This window comes from Balaenoptera ricei, chromosome 3 (assembly GCF_028023285.1).
Source record: "Balaenoptera ricei isolate mBalRic1 chromosome 3, mBalRic1.hap2, whole genome shotgun sequence".
NCBI lineage: Eukaryota > Metazoa > Chordata > Mammalia > Artiodactyla > Balaenopteridae > Balaenoptera > Balaenoptera ricei.
The window spans coordinates 10,510,883-10,529,922 of record NC_082641.1 but is presented as its reverse complement, the minus strand read 5'-3'; positions in this window follow the sequence as shown (position 1 = coordinate 10,529,922).

Here is a 19,040-nt window from a genome sequence, read left to right as displayed (position 1 = left end):
AGTTGGGGCTCATTATGATCCCTACAGCATCTCTAGGAAGTATATATACCCAGACTGCAGGGTGGATATACTCGTGATAGAAAAAGTGAGGGCAGCCATGGTAGTCAGAGCTGGGGGTGGAAATGTGGGATGTCTAAGATTGCTTGATACTGGCTAGAGCAGCTATGATAAGCCAAGAATGGCAGCTCTACCCACGTTAATCCACATCAGCTATAAAACCAAGGAAAATAAACTCTACAAGGGGGAAAGAAACCATACTGATTGTGATTACCTCCTTCTTTCTAACAAGCTGATGGATATCTGAAATGTTATAGCCTCTTCGTGTTCTACACCTGGAAGCAGGGACCCACACTAAGTCCAAGAAAGAATGCTTTGAATACTAATAACTGATTAACTTAACTCATGCCCTCTACATATAAATTAATAAGAAAAATGTAGAGACAGTATTATTATCATTATATTATGATTGATATTTTTTGACTAATATTGAGGTTTCAACCAGTGTAATAAGAAACTTGCCTGCATTATCTCTTACCTCATTTAATTCTCACAAAACACTATGGGTGCCCTATTTCTAATATGCAGAAAGAGAGAACAGAGAAATTTAGACATAACCACATTAACTAAGATGATCAAGCTAGAAAATGACATGATTGGGATTCAAACATTGGAAATGTATGAATCCAAAGCCCATGGTATTAGTAAATCTGTTCTATAGTTTGTGTTGTATAGAATAGTGTTGCTGATTTCAAATAAAATTACATGAAAAAGAAAAAATAGTGGGTAAAATTCATCAATGCATTTTAATGAAAAAAAGTAAGCAAAATATTAATAAATAGAATCCAGCACTAAATGAAACAAGCAATATGTCCTGAATAGGATTGTTTCAGGAACACTAGGAAACTTCACAATTAGAAAGTATTTTAATTTCATTATTTTCATGTTTAAAATTACAAATACATTATTTTACCAAATGTGCTGTACACACAACAAAACTAAAAAAAATCAATATAAATGAAATAAAAGGATATTTATTCAAAGTGATTAGAAATATAAAACTCAAAATAAATATCCATATATAAAATATATACAGAAGCATAATTTTGATATAAATAATCACATATATGGTTATTTTTTCAAAAGTTATTTTTTATACTTTGACTTGAGCTGTATATATTGAAACAAAAATATTGTATTGTATGAAGATTATCTACATTGAAAACTTTAGGAAATTTATTACATCACCTGGATTTCAGTAAAGGCGTTGTTTTTTAAAATAGATAAGCAAAAATCAATAGCTTGAATGTGTAACAGAAATTACTAATTAGGAAATATAATGAAAAACAAATTCCAGTCACGAAAGCCATAAAACTTTAAATTATGTAGAAATAGACTTTATAAGAAATTAGAAAAGTCCATATTCAGAAAATCATAAAAAGTTTCACTCTTTTAAAATAAGAATAAATAGTGACACAAAACACATAAAACACGCCAAATAATAAATAAATTTCATGTTAAAAAGAAAAGAAGTATCAACATTCTACTTTGGGTGGGAAATTGGCAAATTGATTTTAAATTCCATGGAGAAGAATAAATATGTGAGAAGATCTAAAATATTTTCTAAAGATGCTTAATTATATTGTATTCCATTTGATTGTGCTACAAAACTATAGTAGTTAAAACTGTCATGTTTCTTCACAGGGAACAAAGAGTGAATATATATAACAATAGCAAATATAAAAAGACAATTGCATAAATATACAAGTTTTTATTACATGAAAAATGTAGAATTTTAAAATCTATCAGAAAAGGGGTTTGAACTCTAAGTTATGAATTTAGAAGAAAAATATTTCTTATCTCTTCTTCACATTAGTTATGAAACTAAATTCCAAATGACTGAGTTTTTAAAACAGTAATATCTAAAAAAATTTCCCTCTAGAAAACACACACAAAACATTTTATTAATTGTGTAAGATATAGCTTTTCTGTCACAAAAAAGAACAGAACCTGTAATAATAACAAAGAATTGGCTGAATAAATTGTATAAAATTATAAATCCATATATGATAATTTTTAAATATAGACAATTACAAACCTGGAAAATATGTGCGATCCATATGAATATTCAAAAGAATGCTTCAGAACAGAAATGAAGGTGAGTTAATGGTGAAGGCAAGGATTTTATATTAAATATTATTGCAGTAGGAGGCAGTGAGGAGCAAGAGTTTTTACTGAACAAGGACCAGAGAGGAAATGTACTGGGAGAACCAGTTCGCTGACCCACATGGTAGGGTGGTCATACATCATGTAATTTTTCAACAGGTCCTGTGAATTCGTGACCAGCCAACTCCTGTTGAGGAGGGTCCATAGAACCTGTTTGCAATCATCTGCTCCTTGGTATTTATTGTTTCTCAAAATATGTAACAACTAGTTGCTTTTCTCAGTTCTCAAAATGGTCTCCTGTGAAGAAGTTAAAGTTTCTAGGTGGAAACGTACAGCTTCTGAAAAATGCTTAAATTTATGATTTGTAATTTAAAACCAAATTAAACTGGCTTAAGCAATAAAGGAACTCTGTCCCCAATATCATCAAAATGCTGTGCCTCAAATAAGACTTCAATTTAAGTTTGTTTCCCTCTGGGGGTCTTTATTCTGTAATCCTCTGTGTGTGTTGACTCCATTCTCAGACTGACTTGGTAGCTACCTGACTGTTAACATCTGGAGTGATCACATGTTTCTTATTCACATTCAGAGACGTGAAGATGGCATAAGTTACCAACAAGTTAAGAGTATAATTCCTGGGCTTCCTTCTAATTGGTCCAAAGTAGGTCTCCTTCTTACCATTAACTCCATTTGGTCAGCATGGGTCTTCTCCCCCAGGAGAAGGGTAATATATACTCACCCCAGGGTGTGAGTATATATTACCAGTAAACAATGGTGGATTATATTTGTTCCATGCTGGGTGGTGGTGTTTGACCCCCGTAACCTTAGGATGAGAATTCCTCACTCTCCAACAGGGTGAATAGGAGGTGATCAAAATAATCCCCATCCAGACTCAATTAAACTCAAAATTCATTAATTTAAGAGCCTGCTGTATAACTCCACAGACGTCTGTTAAGCATTTCAAGTGAAAAACTTCCAAAACTGGGCTACAATAATCCCAGTACTAGCCCAAACCTTGGTACACTGGGCAATATGGATTGGGTGAATGAATAGAAATACAGATTAAGAAGGAAATATATTACCTATACATTCTCACAAGTATATTTAAATACAACTAAGCTGTTTGGCAAGGATTGAAGATTTTCTCTATTTAATATCCATTTACTAGTTATAGATGTGTGTATTTGCATTTTGTATATGCTTGTTAACATACAAATGTGTATGTATGAATGTCTTTTTAATATGTAGTATTTGATTTTTCTTCTTTTTTCACTCTGATATAAACAATTCTGAATGATAATTTTACTCATAGTATTTGTCCATGGCTTTCTTTTGCCAGTGTTGATTATGGCATCAAATAAGTTCAGGTTTGCCACATACATTTGGGCAAGGTTAGTATTATACAATTTGGGCAGGATTTTATTTCACTGGATTTCACTAGAATTTCAAAGTAGTTTATTAACCTATTTTATATATGTATATAAAAACACATACTTTTAGTTCATTTCAAGAAAATAAATAAATATAGGATATTTAGAATATAGAATATTTAATAACATTGAAATTATATTGGCAAATGAAAACATATAGTGCACAGAGAAATAGAAAAATAGAATCAACTGTAAAAAGCAGTATCTATTAAGTCAAGGGTTGCAAACTCTTTCTGTAAGAGCAAGACAATAAATATTTAAGGCTTTGTCTAGCAGACCATGGTCTGCTGAACCCTGTTGCTAGTATTGAAATGATGTTATTTTTATTGTTCATTTATTACACTTTTCTAAATGTTCAAATTGACAGTCATAATCAGATACTGGTTTTCTAATAAAATATTAAACATTAGTAATATTTGGAGCATATATTCTGTTTATGATATAAAGATAAAAGATTTATTATTCAGCTCTTAAAAATTAGTTAATATACAACATAAATGATCCCTTCTTGCATTTTTGAGGATATAATTCAATGATGTATTTGAAAGTTGTTTCTCTAGCCAAAAAAAACAAAAAAAAAAAAAAGTATTTCTCACTTATTAGCACCATTTAGTCCTTTTGGCTCTCACAAAAACCTTTTTATCCACACATAATTCTACTGTTCATGTTATGCAGATAATTGGAATGCATTTTCATGTGCTAAATGCACTTCACATGCATTCTTCAAGTCAATCTAGGAGAGATCAGTAGTATTGGAAAGAGAAGCAGACGTGGAGAAACGGCACATCAGACGTGATAATCTCTCTGAAAGCTCATGGATTTTCTCCTCAGACAAAGCTTGTCAGACAAACCTTAGTTCATACAGTGAATATGATACTTCCTATAAATGTGACATAGTCCTTACCTAACTTTCCTAAGCAGCAGTTTTATCAGAGGCAAGATGGCGATTGTTGTCCCCACCTCGTGTATTTGTTGCTATGATAAATATGCCATTCAACTATCCTTGCTGAATCTCTAGCATGACGGGCATACACCCTAAATAACATGGTTTAATACTTCCCTGTCTCTTCCCTCTATTCAGTTCCAGATATATTTCAGGGCAAATTTAGACACTCACACTATAATGTTCTTTCATTTCATTAGAATTCTCTATAACGGTTCACACTAAAGTTTTTAGTACAATCTTCTCCAAGTCCACTCATCAATAGTCTGTAAAGTAATTTAATCTATAGGAAGAGCCCAGCCCTACAGCTCCCCATACACACACTCCAGATAACAGTCAGTTTTTTAAAATTAGTTTTTATTAGAATATAGTTGCTTTACAATGTTGTGTTAGTTTATTGCTGTACAGCAATGTTAATCAATCATACTTATACATTCATCCCCTCTTTTTTAGATTTCCTTCCCATTTAGGTCACCACAGAGCACTGAGTAGAGTTCCCTGTGCTATACAGTAGGTTCTCATTAGTTATCTGTTTTATACGTAGTAGTGTATATATGTCAATCCCAACCCACCAATACATCCCACCCCCTCCCCCCCCTTGGTAACCATAAGTTTGTTCTCTACATCTGTGACTCTATTTCTGCTTTGCAAATAAGTTCATCTCTACCATTTTTCTAGATTCCACATGTAAGCGATATTATACAATGTTTGTTTTTCTCTTTCTGACTTACTTCACTCTGTATGACAGTATCTAGGTCCATCCATGTCTCTGCAAATGTCACTATTTCATTCCTTTTTATGGCTGAGTAATATTCCATTATATATATAGTACCACATCTTCTTTATCCATTCTTCTGTTGATGGACATTTAGGTTGCTTCCATGCCCTGGCTATTTTAAATAGTGCTGCAATGAACATCAGGTTGCATGCATGCTTTCAAATTCTGGTTTTCTCTGGGTACATGCCCAGTAGTGGGATTGCTGGGTCATATGGTAGCTCTATTTTTAGTTTTTTAAAGAAACTCCATACTGTTCTCCATAATGGCTGTACCAATTTACATTCCCACCAACAGTGTAGGAGGGTTGATAACAGTCAGTTTTAATTAAGGTATGCAGAAAACTCGCAGCCTCAAACCTACAAGTCAGAAGGCACCTGCTTTTAGTGGGTAAGCCCTGCCTTTGCTTCTCCATCAAGATGCTGGTTTCTATTCCTAACCATTGCATTGGTTCAGTCAGAACGACTTTGTTTTTGCTTTCACTCCTGGCACCTGTCCCACAGCCCTGAACAATCTGCCTCCCATATGCCTCCTCTATCATCCAGGAGTTGACCCTGCTCCCATAAACCTGACCACAGCCTGGCACCCTCTGCAAAATGACTCATCATATAGAATGACCGGAGAGCTATTCAGTCTGATGACAAATACCTATAAATCTAATTCTGTGTGCTTACTCACAGGTCTGAGTCGAATTAAACAATAATGGCCAAATTCTCTACTACCATTTGGAAAAGAAATATCCAACTTCTAGAAACATGTCTGCCCGGGACCATTTTCTCCAACGCATATCTTGCCCATTCTGATTTATGGCCCCTCCATGAAGCACTCTCATTATAGGTTTTACTAAGTAATCACCAAATAATTTATCTGTCATTTCAGAATAGATCTATTGAGCAGTATGAAAAAAAGAAGACATCTAGAGGACTATTAGTGGTCCTGCCATTTTCTTTCCTTCCATTTTCTTTCCCTAGTATTTTAAAAGTTCCTCTCTCACAGAAAAAGAAGTGTTTTAGTTATAATGGTAATAATGATAGCTGACATGCTTTCCATGAAAGGTATTACTATTTGGACATGGTTCTTATCCCACTTTTTATTTATGTGTTTGAGGAAGAACAAAATACTTTATGACACAAGCTATAACTTAAAAAGACATGATACAGATAAATAAAAAGCTACACTGCTATGAGAGTTACTCTAATAGAAAAATACATATTTTTAAAAACCTGTCCTCAAGCACTGAAATTACAGCCACAATAATTTAAAAATTGCATGTACCCATGCTTTTTAGAAAATTGAGTTTGATTTTAAAATCAATCAGCCTCAACTCAGCCATGACATTTTCTAACTAGTACTATTTGCCAAGTTTTTCTTTACATTTCAAAACCCTAATATAAATGTGAAAATAATAAAGGCCACATAACAGGATTGTTGTAATCATGAAGTTAAATAGATAGTTGTGCTGGTTTCTATATACCTATATCTCACTATCTGATATATAGTAAGTGTACAGTAAAGGATAATTTTCTACCTTTGTTCTAGTTCACGTGAAGGTTCATAGATAATTTCAAATGTTTTATGACAAGTTCCTCTACTTGGTCATTTGAAACGATGGTGGAGTGTCGTTTAAGTAGATACAATGTCTATGAAAATATACTGAAGTGTTATTGCCAATAGCCAGTTTTATAGAGTTGATCCACTTTATTCTATACCAGCTGAAGTCACTGGGTGAGTAGTTTCAGGTGTGTAAACTCAGTGAATTATAGTAATCAAATCTAGAAATTATAAAGCTAAGAACATCTGTGGCTTGCTCTGCATTACTGGGATGAGGTTGTGACCTCCATGTCAACTGCAGGTGCAGATTTATTCCATTTGCTCCAAAATGAAAATTGATTCTCTCTTTTCCCATCACAACACATCATGTAGCAAATTACATCTTGACTTAGAGTTGGGTTGAGTCAGAGTTTTCTACTAATATCCACATCTGAGGGAATTTATGACAGATGACTAAGTTGATGTATCTCTATTGGCAAAGTAGAATTTAGGACTCCACTCAGGAAATGCAGCACAGTTTTGAGCATTACAAAGGTTTGCACTTCGGACATATTCCTTAGTTATAGCAACAGTCCATAAAATTTGACATTGCTAAATCATATTATTGGAGATAAGCTTTAAAATCATTTTATTATTTATATATAGAGTTCCTTTACTGAAATTTGTGGATTTATTTCTAACATGGAAATGTTGTCAAAGTTATATGTAATTATGGTTCTCTTCTTACTTCTAGAAAGAAAATTTTCTACCAGAAAGTATTTTCAAATAATTTCAGATTATATTCTCAATGTTATCATCTGGATTTTTAAAGTGATAATTTTCAAATGAGAGTTGGCATTTGTGACCGAAACCAGGGCAGATGTCTATTTGGGCATCTGTTTGAAACACTCTGTGAACAGTTCTGTCTGAATCCATATGTTTCTCTCCTCTCTTTTTCTCCATTTGATTTCAAAATTATTCTCTTTTTCTTGAGTCTTGATGAGTTTATTCTCTGTCATTAAAAACAATGATGTTGTTAATGTCAACATATGTATTCATTGATTCATATATTATTTCTTGTATTCATTCAATCATTCAACATTTATTAAGCAATTACATCATGTCAAGGGAAGACCTAATGAATATGGAATTAAAAGATGAATATTCAATATTTTGCCTTAAATAAGTTTATGTTTGAACCTGTGAGCAGAGTTTTTGTTTAAATAATGTGATCCTGAAATACTGTTGATGTTGGTTTCCAGGTAGAATGAAACAAGAAGGACTAAATTTACCCTCCAACCTTAAACAATTAAAAAATTTACCAAATATACGACACAAAGTTTTCAGAAATTGGAGAACTTGCAAACCAGACTGTTATCCCTGAGACACAGGAAACAAAAATATGATGCCTACAATTGCACCAGATTACAGATTGGAGAGAGTTTTCAAGCCACAACATAGGGAAATAGAGAAACCTAAATTAAGGTTAATAATCCTGTTGAGTAGAGAAAACAGTTACATACCAGCAGAGGGAAGGCAGCCAGAATCATGGGCTGAGTACTAAGGAAAATGCTCTACAGAGAGAGAGAATTGTACAGAAAGAAAGATCTAGAGACCTTGAGAGAGTGTCCCCTTGAGTGTTTAGTTGAATACTGATCAGCATGTGCATGTGAAGAAACTATTGGAAGCTGAGGAAAGAAGCACCAGAAAGAAGACAGATGGTGTTCTCTAGAGCTTACATCCAAGACCTGTGAGTTAATATCAAACATCATATACATAATATATGTATTAGCTCATTGGAATCAAATACATTTCATCAAGAGACCCACACATATATGATCCACTTATCTTGACTAAGATGCTCAAGAAAATCCAAGGAGAAAGGATAACATTTTCAACAAATAGAGTTGGATCAATTTTATAGTGATATGGGAAAAATACCTTCCCAATAAAAAATAGACATAATATTTGGACATTCCACAAAGGAAGATATACAAGAGGCCAATGAGCCCATGAAAATGTGTTCAATGTTATTCCTCATTAAGTAAATGTCAATAAATCTTTAAAAGTTCATCATCCCTTCAGACCCACTAGAATGGCTAATACTGAAATGACCAATGATACCAAGTATTAGCAAAGATATTGAACACTGATCTTTTCACACATAACTGGTGGGTCTGCTACAACAACACTGGAAAATATGGATACTATTTAAAACTATCATGCTGAGCAAAAGAAGCCAGATTCAATCAGTACATACTCTATTATTCCATTTATATGAAACTTTAGAAAAATCATCAGTAGTCCATAATGACAGAGTAAGAAAAGTGGTTTCCTGGGGTTGAATGGTGAGTATGTTGGGGTTGAATTGTGTCCCCCCACTTCAAAGATATGCTGAAGTCCTAATTCCCAGTAGTCATGCATATGATCTTACTTGGAAATGGTATCTTTGCAGATGTAATCAAATAAAGATGAGGTCATACTCAATTAGGGTGAGGCCTCGTCCAATAGGACTGGTGTCCTTGAAAGAAGAGAAAACAGAGACATATGAAGGAGAATGTCATGTGAAGATACAGAGGCACAGAGGGAAGATGGCTTTGGAAAGATGAAGGCATAGGTTGGTGTTATGCTGCCACAAGCCAAAGAATGCTTGGAGCTACCAGAACCTGGTAGTGGCAAGGAAGGATCTTCCCCTACAGGTTTTGAAGAGAGCATGGCCTTGACAATACCTTGATGGCACACTTATACCCTCCAGAACAGTAAAAGAATACATGTATCTTGTCTTAAGCCACCAGTTGTAGTACTTTGTTACAGAAGCCTATGAAACGAATACAGACTTGATTGTCTAAAATGGAGCACAAGTATCTTTTTACTATTTTTATTTTTCCAAGTTGAGGTGAAATGCATATTACATAAAGCTTACCATCTTTACTATTATTAAGTGTACATTTCAGTGACATTAAGTACATACACATTGTGCAATTTTCACTGCCATTCATCTCTAGAACGCTTTTCATTGTGCAAAACTAAAACTATGTACACATGAACTACAAATTCCCATTGCTTCCTACCCCCAGTCCCTGGCAACCACCATTCTACTTTCTGTCTATAAATATGATTACTCTAGGTATCTCTAGGTGGATTCATACAGTATGTGTCTTTTTGTGACTAGCTTATTTCACTTAACATAATACCCACAAGGTTCATCCATGCTGTAGCATTTGTCAGAATTCCAGTTCTTCTTGAGGCTGAATAATATTCTGTTTTCTGTATATACCACATTTTAAAAATCCATTCATCAGTTGTGAACACATGCGTTGCTTCTACCTTGCAACTATTGCAAATTATGTTGTTCTTAACATGGGTACACAGATATCTCTTAAAGACCCTGCTGTCAATTCTTCTGGCCATGTATCCAGAAGTGAAATTGCTGGATCATATGGGGACACAGATATCCTTCTGTGGTGATGAAATATTCATTCTCTTGATTTTGTTTGTATGTACAGAGTTGCATATGTTTGTCATAATTTAAAAACTGTCTTAAAATAAGAATCCTTCATTTTATATCAATTGCAAAGGTTTGATTAATAGAATGGCAAACAAATTTGCAGAGGATCTGGGGCAAATGTATTCTCACACATTGCTTGTGTTAATATAAAATTGTTAATAGAGTTTGGAAAAAAAGTTTTGCTCTTTCTAATTAAGTACTGCGCTTAAGCCTACCCCATCACCCAGATATCTCCCTTTTAAGTATATACTTAAGAGAAATGGGCTCCTTCCCCATAAATACAGATCATCCTGAACTCTCCACCGACTGGCCTTTAACGTGCAACATTGTGCTTTCTAGAATTGCAGTTCCTCTGATATTCCTGAGTAAACTCAAGTTTAGAAACCCCATTAAAGGCTCTGGCCGAGAGTTTCCTCTTGCTCCTGTTTTGCAACCCGAACGAAACCTGGAGCTTCCTCTGTGGCCCTGTATGGCATGCAGTAACCCCCCTCTGGAATCTTGTGGCTGACAGGGTCTGGGTGCTCCAGCTGGCTGTCAGGCCTGAGCCTCTGAGGTGGGAGAGCCGAGTTCAGGACATTGGACTACCAGAAACTATCCAGCCCCACATAATATCAATTGGCAAGTGCTCTCCCAGAGATCTCCCTCTCAACACTAAGACCCAGCTCCACTCAATGACCAGAAAGTTCAAGTGCTGGACACCCCGTGCCAAACAACTAGCAAGACAGGAAAACAACCCCACCCATTAGCACAGAGGTAGCCTAAAATCATAATAAGTTCACAGAAACCTCTAAACACTCCACCGGATGTGGTCCTGCCCATCAGAAAGACAAGACCCAGCCTCTTCCGCCAGAAGACAGACCACAGACCCTTCCACCAGGAAGCCTACACAACTCACTGAACTAACCTTACCCACTGGGGGCAGACACCAAAAACAACAGGAACTACGAAACTGCAGCCTGGAAAAGGAGACCCCAAACACAGTAAGTAAAGCAAAATGAGAAGACAGAGAAATACACAGCAGATGAAGGAGCAAGGTAAAAAAACCCACAAAATCAAAAAAATGAAGAGGAAATAGGCAGTCTACCTGAAAAAGAATTCAGAGTAATGATAGTAAAGATGATCCAAAATCTTGGAAATAGAATGAGAAAATACAAGAAATGTTTAAAAAGGACCAAGAAGAACTAAAGAGCAAACAAACAATGATGAACAACACAATAAATGAAATTAAAATTCTCTAGAAGGAATCAATAGCAGTATAACTGAGGCAGAAGAAAGGATATGTGACCTGGAAGATAAAATAATGGAAATAACTGCCACAGAGCAGAATAAAGAAAAAAGAATGAAAAGAATTTAGGACAGTCTCAGAGACCTCTGGGACAACATTAAACGCACCAACATTCAAATTATAGGGGTCCAAGAAGAAGAAGAGAAAAAGAAAGGGTCTGAGAAAATATTTGAAGAGATTACAGTTGAAAACTTCCCTAATACAGAAAAGGAAATAATCAAGTACAGGAAGCACAGAGAGTCCCATACAGGATAAACCCAAGGAGAAACATGCCAAGACATATATTAATCCAACTATCAAAAATTAAATACAAAGAAAAAATATTAAAAGCAGCAAGGGAAAAGCAACAAATAACATACAAGAAAATCCCCATAAGGTTAACAACCGTTCTTTCAGCACAGACTCTGCAAGCCAGAAGGGAATGGCAGGACATGTTTAAAGTGATGAAAGTGAAAAACCTACAACCAAGATTACTCTAGCCAGCAAGGATCTCATTCAGATTTGATGGAGAAATTAAAACCTTTACAGACAAGCAAAAGCTAAGATAATTCAGCAGCACCAAACCAGTCTTACAATAAATGCTAATGGAACTTCTTTAGGCAAGAAACACAAGGGAAGGAAAAGACTTACAAGAACAAACCGAAAACAATTAAGAAAATGGAAAGAGGAACATACATATTGATAATTACCTTAAATGTAAATGGATTAAATGCTCCAACCAAAAGACATAGACTGGCTGAATGGATACAAAAACAACACCCATATATATGCTGCCTAAAAGAGACCTATTTCAGACCTAGTGACACATACAGAGTGAAAAAAGAGGGGATGGAAAAAGATATTCCATGTAAATGGAAATCAAAAGAAAGCTGGAGTAGCAATTCTCATATCAGGCAAAATAGACTTTAAAATAAAGATTGTTACAAGAGACAAAGAAGGACACTATATAATGATCAAGGGATCAATCCAAGAAGCAGATATAACAATTGTAAATATTTATGCACCCAACATAGGAGCACCTCAATACATAAGGCAACTGCTAACAGCTATAAAAGGGTAAAACGACAATAACACAATAGTAGTAGGGAACTTTAACGCCCCACTTTCACCAATGGACAGATCATCCAAAATTAAAATAAATAAGGAAACATAAACTTTACATGACACATTAAACAAGATGGACTTAATTAATATTTATAGGACATTCCATCCAAAAACAACAAAATACACTTTGTTCTCAAGTGCTCATGGAACATTCTCTATGAGAGAGCATATCTTGGGTCACAAATCAAGCCTTGGTAAATTTAAGAAAATTGAAATTGTATCAAGTATCTTTTCCGACCCCAATGCTATGAGACTTGATATCAATTACAGGAAAAAAAACTGAAAAAACACAAACACATGGAGGCTAAACAATATACTACAAAATAACCAAGAAATCCCAGAAGAAATCAAAGAGGAAATTAAGAGATACCTAAAAACAGATGGCAACGAAAATATGATGGTCCAAAACCTATGGGATGAAGCAAAAGCAGTTCTAAGAGGGACGTTTATAGCAATACAATCTTACCTTTAGAAACAAGAAACATCTCAAATAAACAACCTAACCTTACACCTAAAGCAATTAGAGAAAGAAGAACAAAAACCCCAAGGTTAGCAGAAGGAAAGAAATCATAAAACTCAGATCAGAAATAAATGAAAAAGAAATGAAGGAAACAATACCTAAGATCAATAAAACTAAAAGCTGGTTCTTTGAGAAGATAAAAAAATTGATAAACCATTAGTCAGACTCATCAAGAAAAAAAGGGAAAAGACTCAAATCGACAGAATTAGAAATGAAACAGGAGAAGTAACAACTGACACTGCAGATACTCAAAGGATCATGAGAGATTACTACAAGCAACTATACGCCAATAAAATGGATAACCTGAAAGACATGGGCAAATTCTTAGAAAAGCACAACCCTCCAAGACTGAACCAGGAAGAAATAGAAAATATAAACAGACTAATCACAAGCACTGAAATTGAAACTGTGATTAAAAATCTTCCAACAAACAAAAGCCCAGGACCAGATGGCTTCACAGGCGAATTCTATCAAACATTTAGAGAAGATCTTACACCTATCCTTCTGAAAATCTTCCAAAATATAGCAGAGGGAGAGACGCTCCCAAACTCATTCTACGAGGCCACCATCACCCTGATACCAAAACCAGCCAAAGATATCACAAAAAAAGAAAACTACAGGCCAGTATCACTGATGAACATAGATAAAAATTCCTCAAAAAAATACTAGCAAACAGAATCCAACAGCACATTAAAAGGATCATACACCATGATCAAAGGGGATTTACCCCAGGAATGCAAGGATTCTTCAACATACGCCAATCAATCAATGTGATACACCATATTCACAAATTGAAGGATGAAAACCATATGATAATCTCAATAGATGTAGAAAAAGCTTTTGACAAATTTCAACACCCATTTACGATAAAACCCTCCAGAAAGTAGGCATGGAGGGAACTTACCTCAACATAATAAAGGCCATATATGACAAAGCCACAGCCAACATCGTTCTCAATGGTGAAAAACTGAAACCATTTTCACTAAGATAAGGAATAAGACAAGTTAGCCCACTCTCACCACTATTATTCAACAAAGTTTTGGAAGTTTTAACCACAGCAATCAGAGAAGAAAAAGAAATAAAAGGAATCCAAATCGGAAAAGAAGAAGTAAAAGTGTCACTGTTTGCAGATGACATAATACTATACATAGAGAATCCTAAAGATTCTACTAGAAAACTACTAGAGCTAATCAATGAATTTGGTAAAGTAGCAGGATACAAAATTAATGCATAGAAATCTCTTGCATTCCCATGCCTTAATGATGAATAATCTGAAAGGGCAATTAAGGAAACACTCACATTTACCATTGCAAAAAAAGAATAAAATACCTAGGAATAAACCTACTTAAGGAGACAAAAGAACTGTATGCAGAAAACTATAAGACACTGATGAAAGAAATTAAAGATGATACAAACAGATGGAGAGATATACCATGTTCTTGGATTGGAAGAATCAACATTGTGACAATGACTATACTACCCAAAGAAATCTACAGATATAATGCAATCCCTATCAAACTACCAATGGCATTTTTCACAGAACTAGAACAAAAAATTTCACAATTTGTATGGAAACACAAAAGACCCCGTATAGCCAAAGCAGTCTTGAGAAAGAAAAACGGAGCTGGAGGAATCAGGCTCCCAGACTTCAGAGTATACAACAAAGCTACAGTAATCAAGACAGTATGGTACTGGCACAAAAACAGAAATGTAGATAAGTGGAACAGGATGGAAAACCCAGAGATAAACCCTTGCACATATGGTCACCTTATCTTTGATAAAGGAGGCAAGAATATACAATGGAGAAAAGACAGTCTCTTCGATAAGTGGTGCTGGGAAAACTGGACAGCTACATGCAAAAGAATGAAATTAGAACACTCCCTGACACCATACACAAAAATAAACTCAAAATGGATTAAAGACCTAAATGTAAGGCCAGATGCTATCAAACTCCTAGAGGAAAACATAGTCAGAACACTCTATGACATAAATCACAGCAAGATCCCTTTGACCCACTTCCTAGAGAAATGGAAATAAAAACAAAAATAAGCAACTGAGACCTAATGAAACTTAAAAGCTTTTGCACAGCAAAGGAAACCATAAACAAGACGAAAAGACAGCCCTCTGAATGGGAGAAAATATTTGCAAATGAAGCAACTGACAAAGGATTAATCTCCAAAATTTACAAGCAGCTCATGCACCTCAATATCAAAAAAACTAAAAACCCAACCCCAAAATGGGCAGAAGACCTAAATAGACTTTTCTCCAAAGAAGATATACAGATTGCCAACAAACACATGACAAAATGCTCATCATCACTAATCATTAGAGAAATGCAAATCAAAACTACAATGAGGTTTCACCTCACACCGGTCAGAATGGCCATCATCAAAAAATCTACAAACAATAAATGCTGGAGAGGGTGTGGAGAAAAGGGAACCCTCTTGCACTGTTGGTGGGAATGTAAATTGATACAACCTCTATGGAGAACAGTATGGAGGTTCCTTAAGAACTAAAAATAGAACTACCATATGACCCAGCAATCCCACTACTGGGCATATACCCTGAGAAAACCATAATTCAAAAAGAGGCATGTACCACAATGTTCATTGCTGCACTATTTACAATAGCCAGGACATGGAAGCAAGCTAAGTGTTCAACAACAGATGAATGGATAAAGAAGATGTGGCACATATATACAATGGAATATTATTCAACCATAAAAAGAAACGAAATTGAGTTATTTGTGATGAGGTGGATGGACCTAGAATCTGTCATATTGAATGAAGTTAAGTCAGAAAGAGAAAAACAAATAACAGTATGCTAACACATATATATGGAATGTAAAAAAAAAAAAAAAAAAAAGTGGTTCTGAAGAACCTAGGTGCAGGGCAGGAATAAAGATGCAGGCATAGAGAATGGACTTGAGGACACAGGGAGGGAGCAGGGTAAGAGAGTGGCACGAAGTGGCCACTGGAACGAAGTGAGAGAGTGGCATTTACATATATGCACTAGTAAATATAAAATAGATAGCTAGTGGGAAGCAGCCGCATGGCACAGGCAGATCAGCTCAGTGCTTTGTGACCCCCTAGAGGGGTGGGATAGGGAGGGTGGGAGGGAGATGCAAGAGGGAGGGGATATGGGGATATATGCATATGTATAGTTGATTCACTTTGCTATACAGCAGAAACTAACACAACATTGTAAGGCGATTATACTCCAATAAAGATGTTTAAAAAATATTTAAAAAAGAGAAATGAGTGCACAAGTCCACAAAAATCTTCACAACAGCTTTATTCATTAAACAGTTGTAAACAAACTAAATTTCTATGAAAAGGATAAAGGAAAACAAATGTGGTATCTTCATACAATGGAATATTGCACAACAATAAAATATCATTCTTCCAATTACCTCACAGTAGCACAAAATGAATTATGCAAGAACATGGATGGATCTCTAAACATTAATTTGAGAAAAAAATTCAAGCTATACATTTCTATTCTACAGTTTGTTTTGGATATTGTTACATGGGTGTAAAATTCATTGAATATGCCTTTAAAATTAATGCATTTTTACCCTTTGTAAATAATACGTCAAAAAATAAAAATGATACTTTTATAGTATTCTGACATTTTGGCAAATGTTTATCAAATATTTTCAGGGAAGCATGCTTAGTGCTCTTCTGTGAGCAGAGTGTGTGGCTTTCCTTGCTAACGCTGGTGTGGGGGTTACAAAGTTTTATGTGTGATTCATGTGTGATTTTTCTTTGATGTCGAGTGTTTAATGCCAATGGAACTTTTCTTTGCATCATATTTATGTTTGGATTATAACTAAAATGGTATTTAAAAATCAATGATTCAAGAAACTTGTCATGAGTTATTTTTGTTTGGCATATTTGCCTGTGGACAATCAGACTCTAATTTGACAGGCTTCATCTTTGGGACTCTCTGTCATGGCATTTGTGAAAAAAAAAAAAAGAAAAACTATTAAAATTATATAGAGAGACTGCTCAAGCAGACACAGTAAATCTTGCCAAAGGCAAGTTATACCTAGTTTATCAGTAACTGAAAGAGAACATGGAAGTGAAAAAATCCTTTCTTTTTGTATAGAGATTACTTGTGAAGAACAGTAATTCTTTTGAAGTTGACAAAATGTCAGTGGCCAATTAATATTTGTGTTTGCCATCAAAAATATCTCATGCAATAAAGTAAGTATAATATCCGTGTATTAATATGATAATGTTAAAAATCATTTGCAGGAATATAACAATAAAAATCTCTTAGGGAAATTCTCAAGCCATGTTTGTTTCAAACCTGACAAGGAATATGACCAGAAAGACACGAGACAACATTCAGCTATACGAAATTTTTAAAACTACATTAAATGACTCTCACTAAACTCTTCTGAATTTAATGTACTATGTATACTCTTAATCCACATCTGATGAGAAGTCTAGTTCAAGTCCCTTTCTGAACATCTTCTTGTGTCAGGGAAGTTATCAGCCTCAGACCATCACATCTTGTCACACATACTGATCCATTGACTGATAGGAACCCAAGCATGAGTTTAAGGCATCAGTAAAGCCAAAGCACCAAAACAAGTCTTAATTTGAGAAATTACTTGATATTTGATACTTAAAAACGTATTAAAGTTATCATCACAGAGCAACATAGGATGTGTTAGATTTTCCTACATGTCTTACTCTGCTCTATTTTCAAAACATGTAAGGAAGGCATCATGATTTTCTAGACCCCAGAGCTATAACGTAGAGTGTTAATTGTGAGTCAGTCAACAAAACATTCTATTGTTTATTATCCCTGGAGAGGGAGGCAGGCTCACACACAGGATTTATTTCCTCAATTTCTTTTTTTTAAAATAAATTTATTTATTTTATTTATTTTATTTTTGTCTGCGTTGGGTCTTTGTTGCCGTGTGTGGGCTTTCTCTAGTTGCGGTGAGCTGGGGTTACTTTTCATTGCGGTGGTTTCTCTTGTTGCAGAGCATGGGCTCTAGGTGTGCAGGCTCAGTAGCTGTGGCACGCAGGCTCAATAGTTGCGGCTCGTGGACCCTAGAGTGCATGGGCTTCAGTAGTTGTGACTCGCGGGCTCAGTAGTTGTGACTCACGGGCTCAGTAGTTGTGGTGCCTGGGCTTAGTTGCTCCACTGCATGTGAGATCTTCCCGGACTGGGGCTCAAACCCATGTCCCCTGCATTGGCAAGTGGATTCTTAACCACTGCACCACCAGGGAAACTCCTTCTTCATATTCTTAAATAACAAAGACCTTGACAGGTTAACACTTTGATATTTTAGTTTGGAAAGAATCTCTGTCAATTCTGCTGTAACAGTGAGGCAGGTCATTGAGCAAAGAGATCACCTTTCTGGGGAAAAAAAAAAATACATCATTGGAGTTATTATCCTATAAGTTTAGGATATATGTGTACAAGTCACCATTCAAGGATTCACATTTCATGTATTAATAGGAAGAGCAAATATTATAAAATACCTGTGCTGGAGGTGTTTTTTAATATTTTTACTGATGATGCATAAGTTATTTTTGAAAAATAACTATTTTTAGGGGACATCTGAACAAAAGAGCTACACCATACACAGTATGAAGAGTCAATATTGACTACAATAATCTATTAAGGAAATGCTATCACATTTTAACTAACAAAAGACTTTTTTTACAGGAAACAAAATAAACATTTTCTAAAATGTATGGAAAAAAGTTCCATCAATAGGAAAGACATAATGGCATGATTAACAGGGAAAGAAAGAAAATAA